This window comes from Globicephala melas, chromosome 5 (assembly GCF_963455315.2).
Source record: "Globicephala melas chromosome 5, mGloMel1.2, whole genome shotgun sequence".
Taxonomy (NCBI): domain Eukaryota; kingdom Metazoa; phylum Chordata; class Mammalia; order Artiodactyla; family Delphinidae; genus Globicephala; species Globicephala melas.
The window spans coordinates 115,862,463-115,881,791 of NC_083318.1; the positions used below are offsets into that span (position 1 = coordinate 115,862,463).

Genomic DNA, 19,329 nt, shown 5'->3' on the forward strand with positions numbered 1-19,329 from the left:
CTGAGTAGAATATTTAGAAACTGTGATCAATGACGTCAAAATCTAATTTCCTTTCTGGACGCAACTAAAACCATCTATTACTAACAGTTAAGTAGATTCAGTCTTTCTTGATGACCATTCTTCTAAATCAAGAATTAGTCATAAAAACTGCACCCAGGGAGTCAAGATGGCAGTGTGGGAGCACACAGAGTTCATGTCTCCCCACAACGAGGGCACCTGCCAGATTCTGGTGGGGGACCTCAACACCCAAGGAGATGGGAGGAACCCCCGAACGACCAGGTAGGATGTTGGGGTGAGTGAAGGAGGAGGAGAAGTGGAGACCGGACAGGACCAGTGCCCCTGAGGGGTGGCTAGGAGAGGGGAGGGGTTCCCACGCCTGGAGGAACCTCAGATCCTCGGGGGCTCAGAGGATCAGGGGGAGCGTGCCTAGCATTTCCCCTGCCCAATTGGGCCCCAGGAAGCCTGCTGGTTTCCCAGGCCTGGTCCTTGGTTCTCCGGGGCTCCCTCCAGCTGCATGGGTCCTAGGGGCATGGGAGGGAGGGTGAAGGGGGGAAGAGGAGGAGAGGCAGATGGTCGGGGGGGACCCTCCAGGACTGGAGGATCAGGGGAGGCATGGCGGGCGTTTTCCCTGCCCACTTGGGGCCCGGGAAGTCTGTTGGGCTTCCAGGTCTGGTCCCCTGCCTTCCAGGGCCCCCTCCGGCCCTGTGGGTCCTAGGGTCATGGTGGGGGGAGAAGAAGATAGGCCAGCGGGGAGGGACCCACCAGGATTGGAGGATTGGGGGAATGCTCCTAGTGTTTCCCAACCCCCCCTGGCCCAGGGAGCCTCCTAGGGTCCTGGACCTGGTCCTCTGCCCTCCCAGGCCAGAGCCACTCCTGGGCCCTTCCTACTGTGTTGAGCCTAAGCCTCACCCCCATCCCCCCAGGACCTTTTTCTGCCCTGTGAATCCTAAGCATAGGTCCCACCCACTGCCTAAACCCCGCCCCTGCCTAAGCCCCGCTCCCCACAGCCAAGGCCCTTTCTGGCTTTTTTTTTCCTCCTTTCTTTTGCTATTGTGGTTCTCTTTTACCTTCCGGTTGTTCTTTCATCTATATTTTTATTTTTTAATTTTTTCTAACATACCTGTTATTTTTCTATCTTATTTTATTTTTTACTCTGCTTCTCTTTTTCTTTTCTTTCCTTTTCTTTTTTCTTGCTGCCCCACATGGCTTGCAGGATCTTGGTTCACAAGCTGGTGGTCAGGCCTGAGCTCCTACTGTCAGAGCTCTGAGTCTGAGCCACTGGACTAACAGAGAACCTCAGATCCCAGGGAATATTCATTGGCATGAGGTCTCCCGGAGGTCCTCATGTTGGCACCAAGACCCAGCTCTACCCAACAGCCTACAAACTCCAGTGCTGGAAGCCTCAGGCCAAAACAACCAGTAAGACAGGAACAAAATCCCACCCATCAAAAAAAAAAAAAAAAGTGAGATGACATAAAAATATGTCACAGATGAAGGAGCAAGATGAAACCTACAAGACCAAATAAATGAAGAGGAAATAGGCAACCTACCTGAAAAAGAATTCAGAGTAATGGTAGTCAAGATGACGCAGAATCTTGGAAATAGAATGGAGGTATGGATTGTGAAAATACAAGAAATGTTTAACAAAGATCTAGAAGAACTAGTCACCTCCTGGACTTCAGACCATACTACAAAGCTACAGTAATCAAGATGGTACGGTACTGGCACAAAAACAGAAATATAGATCAATGGTACAGGATAAAAAGCCCAGAGATAAACCCACGCACATATGGTCACCTAATTTATGACAAAGGAGGCAAGAAAATACAATGGAGAAAAGACAGCCTCTTCAATAAGTGGTGCTGGGAAAACTGGACAACTACATGTAAAAGAATGAAATTAGAACACTACCTAACACCATACACAAGAATAAACTCGAGGGCTTCCTTGGTGGCGCAGTGGTTGAGAATCCGCCTGCCGATGCAGGGGACACGGATTCGTGTCCCAGTCCGGGAGGATCCCACATGCCATGGAGCAGCTGGGCCCGTGAGCCATGGCCGCTGAGCCTGTGCGTCCAGAGCCTGCGCGTCCAGAGCCTGTGCTCTGCAATGGGAGAGGCCACAACAGTGAGAGGCCCATGTACCGCAAAAAATAAAAAAATAAAATAAAATAAACTCGAAATGGATTAAAGATCTAAAAGTAAGACTGGACAGTATAAAACTCTTCAAGGAAAACATAGGAAAAACACTCTTTGATATAAACTACAGCAAGATCTTTTTTGACCCACCTCCTAGAGTAATGAAAATAAAAACAAAACTAAACAAATGGGACCCAATGAAACTTAAAAGCTTTTACACAGCAAAGGAAATCATTAACAAGACAAAAAGACAATCCTCAGAATGGGAGAAAATATTTGTAAATGAAGCAAAGGACAAAAGATTCATCTCCAAAATATACAAACAGCCCATGGAGCTCAATATCAAAAAAAAACAAACAACCCAATTAAAAAATGGGCAGAAGAACTAAATAGACATTTCACCAAAGAAGACATACAGGTGGCCAAGAGACACATGAAAAGTGCTCAACATCACTAATTATTAGAGAAATGCAAATCAAAGCTACAATGAGGTATCATCTCACACCAGTTAGAATGGGCATCATCAGAAAATCTACAAACAACAAATGCTGGAGAGGGTGTGGAGAAAAGGGAACCCTCTTGCACTGCTGGTGGGAATGTAAATTGGTACAGCCACTATGGAGAACTGCATGGAGGTTCCTTAAAAAACTAAAAATAGAAATACCATACGACCCAGCAATCTCACTACTGGGCATATACCCTGAGAAATCCATAATTCAAAAAGACACATGCACCCCAATGTTCATTGCAGCTCTATTTACAATAGCCAGGACATGGAAGCAACCTAAGTGTCCATCGACAGATGAATGGATAAAGAAGATGTGGTACATATATACAATAGAATATTACTCAGCCATAAAAAGGAACAAAATAGGGTCATTTGTAGAGATATGGATGGACCTAGAGTCTGTCATACAGAGTGAAGTAAGAGAAAAAAAAATATCATGTATTAACACATATATGTGGAATCTAGAAAAATAGTACAGATGAACCTATTTGTAGGACAGGAATAGAGACATAGATGTAGAGAACGGACATGTGGACACAGGGTGGGGGAGGGGAGGGTGGGAAGAATTGGAGATTAGGCTTGACATAAATACATCATCATGTGTAAAATAGCTAGCTAGTGGGAACCTGCTGTATAGCACAGGGAGCTCAGCTTGGTGCCCTGTGATGACCTAGATGGGTGGGATACTGGTGTGTGAGGGAGGTCCAAGAGGGAGGGGATATAGGTATACATATAGCTGGTTCACTTCATTGTACAGCAGAAACTAACACAACATTGAAGAGCAATTGTACTCCAATAAATAAAAACTGCACCCAGAGATGTAGTTACCTCAGATTCAAAAGTGGTATCTCTGAAGGGATGGATTAATAAATAGATTGCCCCCATTTCTTTAGGACAATATCAGCATTTTAGTTTTTTAAAAATCTTCTATTGTGCAATGATAAAAGTAGGCTAGAAGTTTATCCTACAAGCTGTTGCCTATACAGGGTATATAGGGATGCTTCCAGAATGAAGGGGGTGGGGCAGGGAAAAAACAACTAAAGTGGGTTCAACAATATAGAAATTGCATAACCTTACATGCTAAATTCCCAGGTAGATGGCTTGTGAGTTGTTTTGTCGCTGGGTTTTTTTGTTTTTGTTTTTTGTTTTTACCAATTTTCCACTCTGCCTATGGTCCTCAGCCTGGGGGTTACAAGATGGCTACAGTAATTCTGAACATCATGTCTTCGTCCAGCAATGTCCAAAGGTGATGGGGAAGAAGAAGACATGCTCCTCCCTTGGCTTCCCTTTTCAAAGAAAAACTGTTTTCATGCATCCCACAGCTGACTTACCCTGATGTTTTATTGGTGGCCAGATTTACAGATTGTAAACCCCAAACCAATCACTGCCAAAGGGGATGGAACGACATTGCCTGGATTCATCCAAACTTATGTCCCTGAGGATGTAGAGGGCCCAGGTCCCCTGAAGCACATAGCTCCCTGATTTTTTTATCAAAATGGAGAGAGGATGTCTGCTGGGGAGTCAACCAACAGTGTTTGCCACACAAGAAAAAAATATTTAGAAAAGTGCTTTATTCAAGGGTTCCTTTGTATCAGGGTCAGATTTGGCCAGATTTGTCTTTTGAAGTTTCCTTATGTCCTTGATCTAGATGATCTAAAAAAGAAATCATATGCCATGAGTGAGGCTGACCTTCTTTCTAGACCAAGGGTCTGCAGAATTTTCCTGAAAAGCGTTTTCGGCTTTGCAAGCCACCTGTGGCCTCTGCCACTGCAGCCATTGTTACCTTCTCCTCCTCCTTCTTTTCCTGCTCTTCTTCTCCTTCTTCCTCCAACCCTTTAAAAGTATAAACAAGATTCTTACCTTATGGCCTGCTCAAAAAAAGGCTGGGACCATCTTGCCCAAGAGCTTCACTTTGTAGACCTCCACTCTAGACAGAAGATGCAAAACAGGGAACACAGCCGACATATCAAAAGCCAGCATATTGACCTAGTTGAATGAAATCTGTGAGATCACCTAGACCCAGAACATAGAGAGAGAGAAAAGAGTGGAGGAAGGCACCACACAATGGTAGTTTGGTTGGCTTCAGAGAGAGCAGAGGGCTTTAAAGTCCAGGCAGAACAGTTGGGGAAGAAAAAGGTAGAGGCCATGTTGAGGCCAAGGGACATTTGGCTCCAATGAATGTGTGACCCATGGGTTTTCCTAGGTTGGAAAAGCCTGGGAAACCTGGAATATACATTAGCTTTGGAAATCTCCTATTCCCCCCACCAACAAATTGCACATTTTCATTTTGTTGCTAACAGTAAGTGTAACAGAGAATTCAAGTTCTTGAAAGAAGCAGGTCTTATTTGCATCACTGCTTTCAATTTCACATTAAGTTTGCAGCTACTTTCTAATAAGGATGAATCACTTAGTCAATTTTTTTTGAATTTTGTTTTGATTTTTTTATTGGGAAGGTAACAAATGCACAAAGCTGTCTTAATAAATAGTATATGAGACCACAAATATATATGATCTAAATCTAGCAGTTAAAAGTAATTAACATATTTCAATAAAACACTTTAAATTATCATGTTCAAAAAATTAATGAATACATCTTATATAAATGAGAAAGGTCTTTGTTTTGAATACTATCTCTTCCCTTGTGTAGTCCTTTTGTTGTAACCAAAAATAGTAAGATGTTACATCTAATAATGCTGGCAAGCCATTGTCAGGTTCAATTTGACCTAATTTCTTCTCTTATCTAATATTATGCTAGACAAGTAGGGAGCAAAATCAGTCTTAAAAAGGACCTGAGACTTGCTTACTGAATTGTGACTAAAGATCTGAAATGTGCCATAAAATATAGCTTCAGGGAATGACATGGAAACTGGAGAGAAGCTGGCTTATGATTTGGCAGGCAGGAGAAGCAGGATGGAGAAAACTGGAGGGAGGTTTTTTTTTTAATATTTATTTATTATTTTATTTTATTTTAGCTGTGCCAGATCTTAGTTGTGGCATGCGGACTCTTAGTTGCAGCATGAGGACACTTAGTTGCAGCATGAGGACCCTTAGTTGCAGTATGCAGGATCTAGTTCCCCAACCAGGGATCAAACCTGGGCCCTCTGCGTTGGGAGTGCAAGAGTCTTAACCACTGGAGCACCAGGGAAGTCCCTGGAGGAAGTTCATACAGGCTGTCCCTAAGTCAATGGGAACATTGCAGGGAAAACTTGGAATTTTTTTTTTTCAGTATACAAACGTTTTTATTATCAAATTCTCCAAATTAATCCATCAAAATTATTTTTTCCATTGCCCCATCCCACCTTTGTTCAATTGTTGTCTTTTTTTTGATGATTATTTTTTTAATATGCCTCAGTTTACCTTTTTAAAAAAATTTTTATTGGAATATAGTTGATTTACAATGTTGTGTTAGTTTCAGGTGTACAGCAAAGTGAATCTGCTATACATATACATATATCCACTCATTCTTTTTTTTTTTTTTAGATTCTTTTCCCATAGAGGTCATTGCAGAGTACTGAGTAGAGTTCCCTGTGCTATACAGCAGTACTTATTAGTTATCTATTTTATATATAGTAGTGTGTATATGTCAGTCCCAATCTTAGAATATAGAATTCTTTAACCATTGTACTTCTTCAGCCATGATTGGGGAAGAAAATTGAAAAATTCCCATGAAACGTCCTTATTTGAATGGCACAAATCATACCTAATGAGTTGTAATAAATTCCAGATACTGAGTAGTGATCATTAAAATTATAGCCTCTTAAAATGAGGAAAACTTGTTTCAGGACTTCCATAAACAGCTGAAGTTTTTATAGGAATCTCTACTGTGATGACGATGATAATGATGATTATAGTGACAGTGATAGATTTTGTGTGGCCTGATTGCCAACAGCTCACAACTCCATGCCAACCTGGGGAGGATCTGAGGGGGCTAAGGATTTTTCTCGCTTATTTGTTTGAGGTTTATGGAGAATTTACTTGAAGGAAGAGAAATCATTATAAATTCTACTATTTATAAATTCTCATTATTCTTGCCTTTCGGGGTCATTATCTTTGGAAATCAAATTGCATTCAAAGAATTACTGAGCTCAGAAATGCTAGTAAGCATGCTAGGAAACATGTTCCAAAGTCAGTTACCTAGAAGAATAAGAACAATATGCTTCCTGAAAAGATCAAAGAAAATGAAATTTGGGGATCAAAGGTAAATCTATGTGATGTGCTGAATTCCGCATTACACAGATCGTATGGCGACAGATCCCCAGTATTCTAGGTCACCACCTCTGCTTCTCCATAGGCACTGGCTGGATTCAAACAGTTGGTAGATAACGCACTGGGCTTAGGTACTGTTTACACATGAAGACTCCTTTGCGGTTTCAGGCTGTCGCCTCTCTTTGCGTCACTGTTTATGGTGCTATGTCTTTGCTTTTGTTTATGCTCTGTGCTTTACCCCTCCCCACACCATCCAATTGATGGGCTCTTTGCTCTGTTTCTTTGGTCCACGCTACCTAACGTGCAGGGCTAATAAGGAGGTTTGGTCTTCCTGTTTCTCTCGCTCGTACACCTCAGAAGGCTTCTCTGGTCCTTGGACTTTCTCCCTGACCTCTCCTGGCTAGGCGGAAGTTCCGGAGCATCCTGGACTTCATGTTGTCACGTACTCAGCAGGCTGAGGTCCCCCTTTGCTGGTACCCAGACAGAGTGGGGAGGCACCAAACTTCCTGCTGTTCTGTTCAGTCTCCCAAAGACAAGCACACGGACTGTTTAAGTATATGCAACTATATTTCATCCTAAATTGTCAGGGCAACTTTCTAAAGGTTATAATAAAGGAGAAAAGAGATTAAAGTTGTGGCTCACTTGATGAGCTTCAAAAAGAACAAATTCCTAAAGACTGAGACACATGCAAGGAGGGGACCCTGTAGATAACTTTCCCACCGTTTTCTAACTTGACCTTGGATTCTGGCACCCTTCCCCCAACTTCTGTCACCTTCTTTGTTTTCTCCATCCTATAACCTCTGTTCTCTTCTCCGTGAAACACCACCCATAAGAAGCTTCTCCATGAGAAGAACTCCTGGGTTGGAAGTGGGCAGTCTCAGGTAGCATCCTAGGCTTCAGTGGCGGTGGAGGGGGAACAATGATGGTTGCAGTCACTCAAGCTTGCTGGCAACAGCGGCAAGGATTAACTTCTGTCCCATGAGTGTCCCAGGATCCTCCAATTTGCTTCCTCTTTATAGTTCTGCCAGAGTGAGCTGTGGGCCTGCTGGTTCTTTGTCAAAGGGGTATGTCACGGGCAAATGCAGAATAAGGCCCAGAGAGGTTTAGTAACTTGCCTGAGGTCACATGGCTAATAAATGACTGTGCCATACGCTGACTCAGGAGAAGGCTCCAGAGCCCATGGCCCCCCCTTTACTTCGTACCAGCTGCTTGTCGCTGTACCAACGTGTCACTGGTTCATGAATCACCTTAGGAATAATTCACTTAGGGTAGAATTTTCTTCTGTTTTGATAGAGGAAAGGTTTGTGGGCAAAATGGTGGTAACAAACTAGTGGTATCTTACATTATCACATGAGACTACACAAATGATATACTAAAACCGTCAACATAACATAGCATTAGTCCAGTGAAAAGAAGCAGTTTGTATTTATTTCCTAAATTTTTGTTTTCACTATGTTTGGATTGATTTATTTTTTTTAGAAAAAGTAAATTTGTCTAATTTTCTTGGACTTACCTATCAACCAAAGTTAACTAGTTAAGTATAATAAACAATTGTGAATAAATGTTGGCATTCTTCAGGGTCCTTAGGTTATCTATACCCAAATTTCTATAGCAAGTAGTTCCAACACACCCAGAAGATAATGCACAGGAGAAATGGCATATTTCCAAGGAGGAACCAGGGCCTTTTGGCCTTCCCACAATCTATACTGACAGCTTCTCCCAGGAGTCAGGATTTCATGTGCCTGCTGACCTCTTTGTACAGATATATTAACTGGTCACTCAGCGTTTTGTAGGAAGCATGTTTTCTGGTCTAAAACCTAGAGTTCTTATTGAGGAGGGTAAATTATTAGTCTTCCCATGATTAGCACACACCTGCCGCACTATAGGAGTTCTCAATATTTTATTTTTTATGCATGTCTTCTGGCTTGAGAGTGTGTGTGTGTGTGCATGTGTGTGTGTATGTGAGACAAAGAGAGAGAATATGTGTGAGAGTGTGAGCATGTGTGACTATATGATGGGTATGTGAGTGTGTCTTTAAGTGTAAGGGTGTGGGTATATGAGTGTGTATGTGTAAATGTATATGTCTGTGTGTGTATCAGCCTGAATCAACATAATCTAGCCATACCTAGACCACTCTCTCAAGGACCTGAGATAAATATAGTTAGAAGATGCTGAAATATTTTTCATAAAAGTTTAAGTCCTTTTTAGTATCTTTTTATAAGTTGAGGAAATGAAACTCTACTGGGAAAACATCACAGAATTGGACAGCTTCTCCCACATGTAACCAATTGTCCCGTGATGTTGTAGCTCAAAGAAGCCGTGTATTTAATGCCTGTCACGGGCCAGGCAGTGGATATAGAATGATGAATAAGACATGGTTCCTGCCTATGAGAACTACAGTCTACTGGGGGCAACAGATACATGAATAAATAATTATAATACGATGCCATAAGTGAAATGATATCAGTGTAATCAAGAGATTATGAGATCACAGAGGAACCACTCCTAACCTCTCCTAAGAATGAAGGCTATGTCTCTGGAACTTCCTAAACAAGCTTTATGCCAGAGTTGTTTTAATGGAGAAGTGGTAAATTTCCATGGACATTTAGTCCTCTTTGGAGCTTTGCTCTTAACAATATAATTTGGAAGAATGAGCATTACCAGCTTCTTTTTCAGCTGCCATGTGCTGAAGAGTTTATCCCACTTTTTCCCTGCATTCCAATCTTGCTATCTTTGGATGTTACAACCATATAGCTAAGACTTTCAATATATGTGGCATGATAGTGCCCCTTTTTTAAAAAAAAAATCAGCTTTGAAAATGAGAATCCTTAGTAAATGCAAATAAGGTCATCTTTATAATGCAAGTCAAGATTCTTCCTCTATGATTAAGATTGAGAAAGTTGCTAAGTGACTTGTCCAAGGCCACACAGTAGGTGGGTGGCCAAGCCAGCTTTAGAAATGAGGAATTCCTAATTCCTGGTGGGGTATGTTACCAGGCCACAAATGAGTAGAAGAGCTAAGTGATATTTATGGCTGTTGCTGAGGGAAACCTCAGGAGGGCTGGATGAGCATTCAAAAGAGTGGATGTTTCTCTGTACTTATTTATACCTCCTAGGATTGAAAATTGGGATGGCTATTCCACAATAACCATCCACCGCCTTCACTTTTGCAAAAAGCAGTTTTTCCAACGTCACTAAACATCTCTGTGAAAACCAGGTCAGAAAGTTCTGTAGTGTGTGACATTCTCAAAACTTCAGGAAATGTTTAGGTTATTTCCAGCTTGTAATTATAGCAGAAGAGTCTGTCTGGGGAGATCTGAAACAGTAACTCAGAAAGAGCCCAGGGTTTGAGATGAGATCCGGGTTTGTGTTCTGACTCAGATGCTCAGGAACCGTGCGTGTCACATACCTTCCAAAGAGCCTCAGTTTCTTCTTCTGTAAAATGTAGGGCTTAGACCACAAAGTGTCCGATTTCAGTGCTATAAATTCTTTGCTTTCTTTTATTGGATCACTGCTGATCACTTCTAGACAAGTGGTAAATGGCTCCCCCTAGCCTGGACACAACCAATAGACCTTGCTTGTGTCAATGTTATAATGTTAATTTAGAAAGCTATCCTCTGCTACTTTTTGATTAGAAATAACTTGTGTCTGTGACTACTCTTACTATTAGGAAGTGATTCCTTAAATTGTAAGCACATATTATAGTCGTAACGAGTGTGCTTAATGTTAATTCTTCTTTATAGTACTTTTATGTTGTGCTTTGGCCGGGATGCACTAATTCAGGGTGTATAGTATAAGTAGAAATTAAGATAGAGTCATTGACTTCCCCAGGGAAGTACTTGTCAAGTGGAATAAAAAATGAAATAATTACAAGGCCTGCCCCACACCACACAATGATGGAGAATAAAACGGATAACTTTAAAATACACTATCCAGTTTTCAATGTTTAAGCCAGAAATTGTGACAAAGTGGCACCTAGTAAGATAAAGTTGCTCTGTATCACAGGTACAATAAAAAGTTACAGCGTCAACTGATCTTTCACTGTTCTTATTTTAAGAGAATGGCCGAGGACGAACCAGGCACTGTGTAAACCTGCCTCTTTGCTATCCCATTTAATCCTTACAACACTGTTGAGGGGTACAGGTTCCCTCCTTTGACGCTTAAAACAATGCTGAGAGGTATATATAATTGTACCCACTCAACAGAGAGGAGGCTGAGACACAGGGAGGCTAAGAGATTTACCCAGGATCCTACAGTTCGTAGGTAATAAAGAAAGAATCCAAACTTTGGTCTGACTTCAAAGCTCTGGCCCCTTCTAGTAACTTCCTTGCCTCACTGCAAGTCCCCTGCCCATCAATTTTAGGAGGCTGTGGTGAATGTGAATTAAAATCCAGATTTGGTTATTTGAGCCCATCTTCTCCTCCTGTTTTGAAGCCTGCCTTTTCTGCTGCTTCTTGGGTCAAGGCTCAGTGTCGCTCAGATTGCTAGGCTGCGAAAGGACCACCCCTGATATGTTGACAAGAAATAAGCTTCTAATCTGCAACACTTCTTTATATGGCCTGTCAGCTCAGAGCTCCTACCAAAGAAGTATTTCACAACAGGCCTGGCCACCTTATCACATTCCAAGCAGAGTTCAGCCTTCGTGGGCTGCCGTCTTCGGAAACCCTCACGGTGACAAGTTATTTGCTCTTTGTTTTCATGCCACCAGTGCTTAGTCCGTGGCCCCTTTTTTCTCTCTGCTTCAAAGAAGTCATATTATCTTCTGTCATATACCAGAGGTCATTTTGCTTTGGGTTGCAATACAAAATAAGTTACAATAGACAGCAGCTTATAGATCTAGTGGGCACAGACAACACGGATAGCAAACTTCGTCATTTTCCGTGGCATGCCATTGGGCCAACTATGAAAACAATTTTTCATTTGCTTTCTGTCCAAAGACTGTTTTGTGAAATTTGGGTGAATTTTGCCTCTCAGCTTGAATGAAAGGCCAACGGTTTTGTTCTTCCTTCTGTCTTGTGGAGGAGCGCTGTTTCTCCTATAAGCCATCCAGGGTGTGCCTGAAAAAGATTAAGATGGTCTGCAGGGGTGGGAGACATTTCATCAGAATTTATTACTGTTCAAAGCCTCTATAAAGGCTCTCATTCAACCCTGGCCTTTGTATTTCCACCCATGAAAATTGTTCATACCATGACCAATCTGATACATTGTCAGTGTTCTTCATGGAATATTGCAAATGAGACCACAGTGAACCAACTCCACCCTGGGAGGAAAAGGGGAAGATACTGGGACAGTCAAAGAAAACTAAAGTTTTCTTTAATACTTTGCAGCATTTTCCATCCAGGTCATAGCTCCCTTAGGCAAGAACTGATGGAAACTATGTTTGGACAGTTGTAAGAAGACTTTGGATAGATGCTCCCCTACCATGTGGATTTTAAATTAGACCCCAGGAAAGAGTGTCTAAAATATATAGTCTTTGTCTCCATTGAAAACCCAACACCTGCCAATTGTAAGAGCCAATCTAATTTGTTATATTTGCATTTTCTTTTATTGAGCGAGCAAAAAATCTTTTCTTAGCATTCACCAGAGCAGTGTTCTAGGGAAAGACAATTGTATACACTAGCTCTCCCTTTATAACTCTTTGACTTAAACCATCTCAGTGTGCGTTAAACCTACACACATATCTCACAATTACAGCCAATAGTATTCATATCAGCTCCAAAGACAGAAGGGAAGAGGCAGGAGGAAAAAACTGTTCTTAAAAATGGATAATAAATCTAAAGAACTAGTCGTACCTTAGTCTTAAAACACAACCTCTTCAGCGTTAAATGGACACAAACTTAAAGGTGAGAATCTGCAGTTGAGTCCTGTGTAGACCAGCACTTGTGCTATGGAGTCACTTTCTGTAAATATACCGAGGCCACAATTCTCTGGACTTAAACGCTGACAACTAAAACCCGGAAAAAAGTTTCAATTTAAAAGCACGCGCTGTACACAGGGAGATCAGCTCGGTGCTTTGTGTCCACCTAATGGGATGGGATAGGGAGGATGGGAGGGAGACGCAAGAGGGAGGGAATATGGGGATATATGTATACGTATAGCTGATTCACTTTGTTATACAGCAGAAACTAACACACCACTGTAAACCAATTATACTTCAATAAAGATGTTAAAAAATGCAAAAAAATAAAGAAGGTAAAATAAGAGCCCGCGCTGTAAATCATGACCAGGACCGGGCATGAGGGGGCAGGGAGAAGACAGGCAGGATTTGCTTCAAGTTTTGCAAATATCCCCCTTACCCGGAGGGTCCGAAGAATGCGCCCTTCCACCTTGCGGCTTGTGCCCTGACCCCATGCTTATAAGATCCTTTGGGGATCACTTTGGATCGTGCCTCCCAGCACCCTAAGAGAAATGTGTTTCTATTATCTCACTTGCACTGGGAGTTGGTTAGTAATTTACGTTCCTTCCGATAAAGGGCTTAGGTAGCTTTTAGTGATTAACTTTGTAAAAACCTTCCCTGCCCCTCACCACCTCCGATCGGCTTGCTAACTCTTACCCACTGAAAAAAAATACCCCAAACAGTCTGAGTTACCCTAACCGCTCCCTTTCCTGTCATAACAGCACTTGTGTTCTTGCATCCAGGGGAGTCTATGGGCTTCACTGGGCCTGGGCTGGGCCCTTTTTGACGTTTTTTACTCAGTGCCTAGTACAGTGTCTGACACAGAATAGCTTGAAAGGAATGCAAAATTCTCCAACTTTTGCTATGAATTACCGAACTGCTTTCTGACAAGGTAATCAAGAGTGGCAACAAAACTTCATATTATCTTCAGAAGAAACCCCCAAACTTGCTCATATAAAGGGGTAGGAGAAAAATGACATCTTATTATTTCTATATACTAGGGTTGCATTTTTTTAAACATATTTATTGGCAATCTCCTCTTCTTTTTTTGTGAATTTTCTATCCTTGCCCTTAGTTCCTTTTTCTAGTGGGTTGTCTGTCCTTTTGATTGATAAGAACTCTTCATGCACTAAGAATATTAAACATTATAGCATGAAATATTGCAAATATATCTTCCACTTTGTTTTTTGTTTGTTTTTGTCCTGTTTTGTTTTGTTTTTGCTACTTGACTATCAGATAGTTGTTCACACTAAATGATTAGATGATAACTTGTAACCACGTCTCTTGCTTCTTGGAAAATGGTCCATATGGCTGCCCCTCAGCCTCAGTGAATTAGATGGATCTAATCCTACTGGTGTGGTAAGCAGCAATTATAGTATCATATAACTCAAAATTTCAAAGTGAAAGCTTGCATTCTTTCCCTATCCTTAGTATGTTTTGCAATATATCTTCCATTCATAAAAATACTTTACTTAAATGTGTCTTAATGGAGAAAACACTCAAAAAATTATGGCTTATAACTAATATAAAATTAAATATATAATATATGTAACATGTATTATATTATAATAATTATTATTTTCCTGACATTAATATCACCAGTTTACATAAAACAAATCTACCTTGATTTTAGGAAGCAAATTTCTCCATGTTCAACATTTTAAAGGCCTTTTAAATTGAGTTAACATCAGAAGCCATGCGTTATACATAATGAAAACGTATTTCTCCTGACTCAGCTGCCACATCGAGTGTCTCAGGTGTCTAGAACTATCTGACAACCTCCTGAATGTTATTTACTTTGGCCAACTTAGTGGTAGAAGTCATGAATGTCAAACGCTGAAAATGATTCTGTTAAAACTTCATTCATAGAATTCTAGGCAGAGAATGATGCTTTCCTCTAGGTTATTTCTCAAATGGAAAGGAAAATGTCTATATCTAATATTTATTTCCATAATCTATAATTTTTAGTAGCAGTGTATAGGTTAACTCTGTGGGCCCTTTCATTGTTAATACTGATGATGAATCCAGTATTATTCCTGTATAAGGAGGCTTTTTATCTTCAACTTTGATATAATAAATTTAGACCTTCAATATTGTTGTTCATGAATCTTAACATATATTCAACTAGTACATCAGAATTATAATTACAAGAGGGTGTGATGCTGGCCTCTTTTCAACTGAGATAGTTACTCTTATGAGATACAAAATATTTGTAGTGTTCTCCTCAAGTTCTCTTTTAGATATCATTATCTTTATAACATTTGTAGAAGAAAACACATTTATTTTTATTTTTAAATTTTTTAATTGAAGTATAGTTGGTTTACAATGTCATGTTAGTTTTAGGTGTACAGCAAAGTGATTCAGTTTTATATATATATATATATATATATATATATTTATTCTTTTCCAGATTCTTTTCCATTATAACTTATTAAAAGATATTGAGTACAGTTCCCTGTGCTATACAGTAGGTCCTTGTTGTTTATCTATTTTATATATACTTTATATATTTTTTATATATATTATATATCTTATATATATTATATATATATTATTTTATATATAGTAGTGTGTATCTACTGTTAATCCCAAACTCCTAATTTATCCCTCCCCCAATTTTCCCCTTTGGTAACCTTAAGTTCGTTTTCAATGTCTGAGTCTATTTCTGTGTTGTAAATAAGAACACATTTCTTTGTTGTTTTTAACCAAATTGAATCTGGAATGGTATCCTTCTACTAGGGTCAGAAGAAAATCAACTCTCACACATTTTAGTTAGTCCGCCTGAAGTATCTTGGTAGAGGAACTAAGATAGATGTTATACTGTCTGGATACCTGGGAAAGGCTCTTGATTTCAGTGGACTGGAACTGAAAGCCCTTTGCACATGTCTGGCTGGCGTGATCCATCAAAGTCATGTGGCCTCTTGACTTGAAGTTGAGCTCAGGCCCTGAGATTCATAACCTGAACATTTAGGGATGTGATATTCCTTCTTTAAAAGCAGCACAAGATGCAAGTGGTGAAGTTTAGGAGCCGAGGGAAGTGATTGTATATGGGGTGAGCCTTTTTGAGGAGATGCTCTTCTTATCTTGGTCATCTTTTTGCTGCCCTCAGCATGTAGCACAGTGTCTCTTACATAACAGGCACCCAATAAATGTGTGAAATGAAGGAATGGAGTAGCAGCAAGTTAATCATACTGGACAGACAGTGTTGAGCTATGCAGTACACCAGAACACATGAACGAGTTGATTTAAATTTTCTTTTCCATGAAGATGTAGGTGTCAGGCATTCCGTTATGGCCACAGCATGTTCAGGAATAAGTAAGGAGAGAGAATAAGTTAGCTAGATTTAAATGTTGATGAGGCTTGGTTCCATCCAGTTAAAATGACTTCCATTACTTATTCATTTTCTCAATTGTTTAAAAGTTTTTAATAAAATCTTCTCTGGGGCTTCCCTGGTGGCGCAGTGGTTGAGAGTCCACCTGCCGATGCAGGGGACATGGGTTCGTGCCCCAGTCCGGGAAGATCCCACATGCCGCGGTGCGCCTGGGCCCATGAGCCATGGCCGCTGAGCCTGCGCGTCCGGAGCCTGTGCTCCGCAACGGGAGAGGCCACAACAGTGAGAGGTCCGCGTACCACATCTCTGTTTCAGCCCCCAAAGATTGTTAGAAATAAGAAATTTAATTTATTTCTGGACCTTGCAAGAGGATGCGTTTTATGATTTTGTAATGGGGAGTGGCCAGAAGTTATGCTCCAATACCTTAAAAATTACAAGAGAAAACAATTAAAATGCATGAAAGTATACATTTAGAATCATTTTTATCCACTCTAGTTTTTTTCTTGATTAAATAAAATTATTTAAATACTTCTTAGGGTTAGGATGACTCTAAGAAATGTGTTTCACGTAATCTCCTTACCTATTTTTTAGTAAATCACTAAGACTTGTAAATTATCTAAGTTTCTTAAAGGGCAGAGATAATTTCAGAAGTCATCTAATAATAATTCTAAATTGAAAGCAATTAACATAATTAACAGCATATCCTATAAATGAGGCAATTAAATGCAAAAATAATTTAATAAATTTGCAGACAACTGAAATTCAGTTTTGAAAACTTAGATTGATGATATGTGATGTTAATTAGAGCACTGTGAGCCTCAGCATGTGCTAAGGCATAGAGATGTTAACCACGTATATTTGTAGAGCCCACAGCATGTTGAAGTGTTATTACCAGAGAAAATTACCTATAGTCAGGCTGTGTTCTAAGAAGCTATACAGGGTAGCATTAATGACATTAGAAAGTTGTATCAAATTCTAGCATCTAGCTCTTAGACTGGCAGGCTTTGACAGTTGATTTTATGTACACTTGGAGAGCTGACCCCCCTCTTTAGAGAAGATTCATTTTAAAACCAGGAGGCTATTTAATTAATTGGCAGTGACAGTGATAGTCCTAGGAATCACAATACTCTTAGTCCATTTTCTTTCTGTGGTCAAATTTTATTAGAAACCAAATTATAACCCCAAACCACTTTTACTTTGAGAAATTACTCTTACATGGATCAGAAATACTATAAATCAGACCAGAATTTCTGGTAATGTGGCAGATTGCGCTGGCATGAACACTCCCTCTCATTCCATTTATTTGATAAAATAAAACCAAGCAACAACAACAAAGGTAAAACCCAGCACAAGAGAAATCCTCAGAGGCCAGAAATAAATAAGGAATTCAATGCCAGAACAGAAAACATGGGAGTGGACACTGTGAAGATCCAAGGCATTCTGCTGAAATATTTCTGTAAAAACTGGTCTGGGACAAATGGGGTCCAGCAGATAACAAAGACAAAACTACTCCACAAGAACACTTCCACAACCCTTGGTGCACAGGACTCCCACCTGAATACAGGAACAACCTCTACTGAAGATAAATTCACAATAAAAAGTCACAAAGTACTTGAGGAAACAAACTTCTATGAAAAAGAGTTAATGAGAAAATATAAAGACACCACAAAATTATTGAATTTAAAATAATTAAAGAGATAACATAAAGAATGGAAGAAAGATAAGAGCTATTGCATAGATACTGATTGGCAAAAAGTAAATGGTTGGAAAATGCCAAGCATTTGTGAGGACAGCAAATACTAGGAACTTTCATACTCTGCTGCTGAGAGTTTAAAACTGTATAGCTACTTTGGAAACGATTCAGTACCACCTAATCAAGTTTACAGATACATACCTGCATCTCAGGAATCAATGTCCAGGGAGGTGTTCTACATTAACTCTTACGTTTGTTTAGTAGTAGGCAAATATAAGAATGCATATAGGAGTATTGTTCATCAGAACACTCCAAATACCTATTAAGAATAGAGTGATCATGGGTTTCCCTGGTGGCGCAGTGGTTGAGAGTCCGCCTGCCGATGCAGGGGACACGGGTTCGTGCCCCGGTCCGGGAAGATCCCACATGCCGCGGAGCGGCTGGGCCCGTGAGCCATGGCCGCTGAGCCTGCGTGTCCGGAACCTGTGCTCCACAACGGGAGAGGCCACAACAGTGAGAAGCCCGCGTACCGCAACAAACAAACAAACAAACAACAACAACAACAAAAGAATAGAGTGATCAAATAAACTGTGAAAATACAATGGAAAACTCAACAGCAATAAAAATGAAGGAGCAACGTATATGAACTTTAGAAACATAACTGAGGGGGAAATAAGCAAGTCAAAGAAGAATACATAAAGATTCTGCATGTATGTTTTAAAATGGACAAAACAACAACATATTTGCACCTCATGTGCAAATTCTTGCTAAAATGCTTGGCTGAGCTTAGCAATGGTCCCCAAGTACAGACAACAGAACACAGTAGTTATTCCAGGACTCAAGAAATTCAAGATCAAGGGCAACCAGAGTAGAATGACTAAAGCCACACTTGTAGATATCACCATTTGTTCAAGATATTAGGGGAATTCTAGAACTGATGTTGGAAGTAAATGTCCACTAACCAATACACATAGCATCAGCAGATATTAGTTAAACTTTGGCTTTTCTGCTACTCATTCTTTCAAACAAAAGCAAAATCCAACCTACAGTCTGAGCAATTTCACACTGTTTGGTTAATGTGAAATGTGCAGTTAAAACAGTAACATTAAGCTGTTGGATGAAAATTCTGATCAATGTAAAAAACAAAGTCTATTTGTTGTTCTTGTTTTATAAGCTGACTTAATGATAGTATTTTCAGATTTTGCATTTTTTTTGTCTTAACAATAAGGTAAACTTTTACTAATCATTTGGTATGTTTGTGTCTGTTTTGATTTAGAAATTTAGCTTATGGAATGAATGGAATTCCAAGAGTCTGTCAATCTATCACTAATATTGATTTCTTTCTTTTTGCCTAACATGAAGCAAGACTCACACTTTTGAAACAATAAGAGGCAATCATCACATTTCCTCATTTCTAAGACACTATTGAAGTGTAAAGTGTGACACTGACTTAATGATAGCTTTCTAAAAATAACAGCATTTTCACGTTAAAGTTTTCATCTATTTTAAGAAGTATCCCCGTTTCAGAAACATTCAATGTGAAAAAAGTGTGCATTTTA

The 19,329-nt window shown here is 40.0% G+C and overlaps 1 long non-coding RNA gene across 1 annotated transcript in view; it reads left to right on the forward strand.

The window, feature by feature from the left end:
- LOC138842695 (uncharacterized) overlaps window positions 1-19,329 on the forward strand; it is a 114,226-nt gene that overhangs the window by 78,837 nt on the left and 16,060 nt on the right. The gene's annotated exons all lie outside the window — the stretch shown is intronic.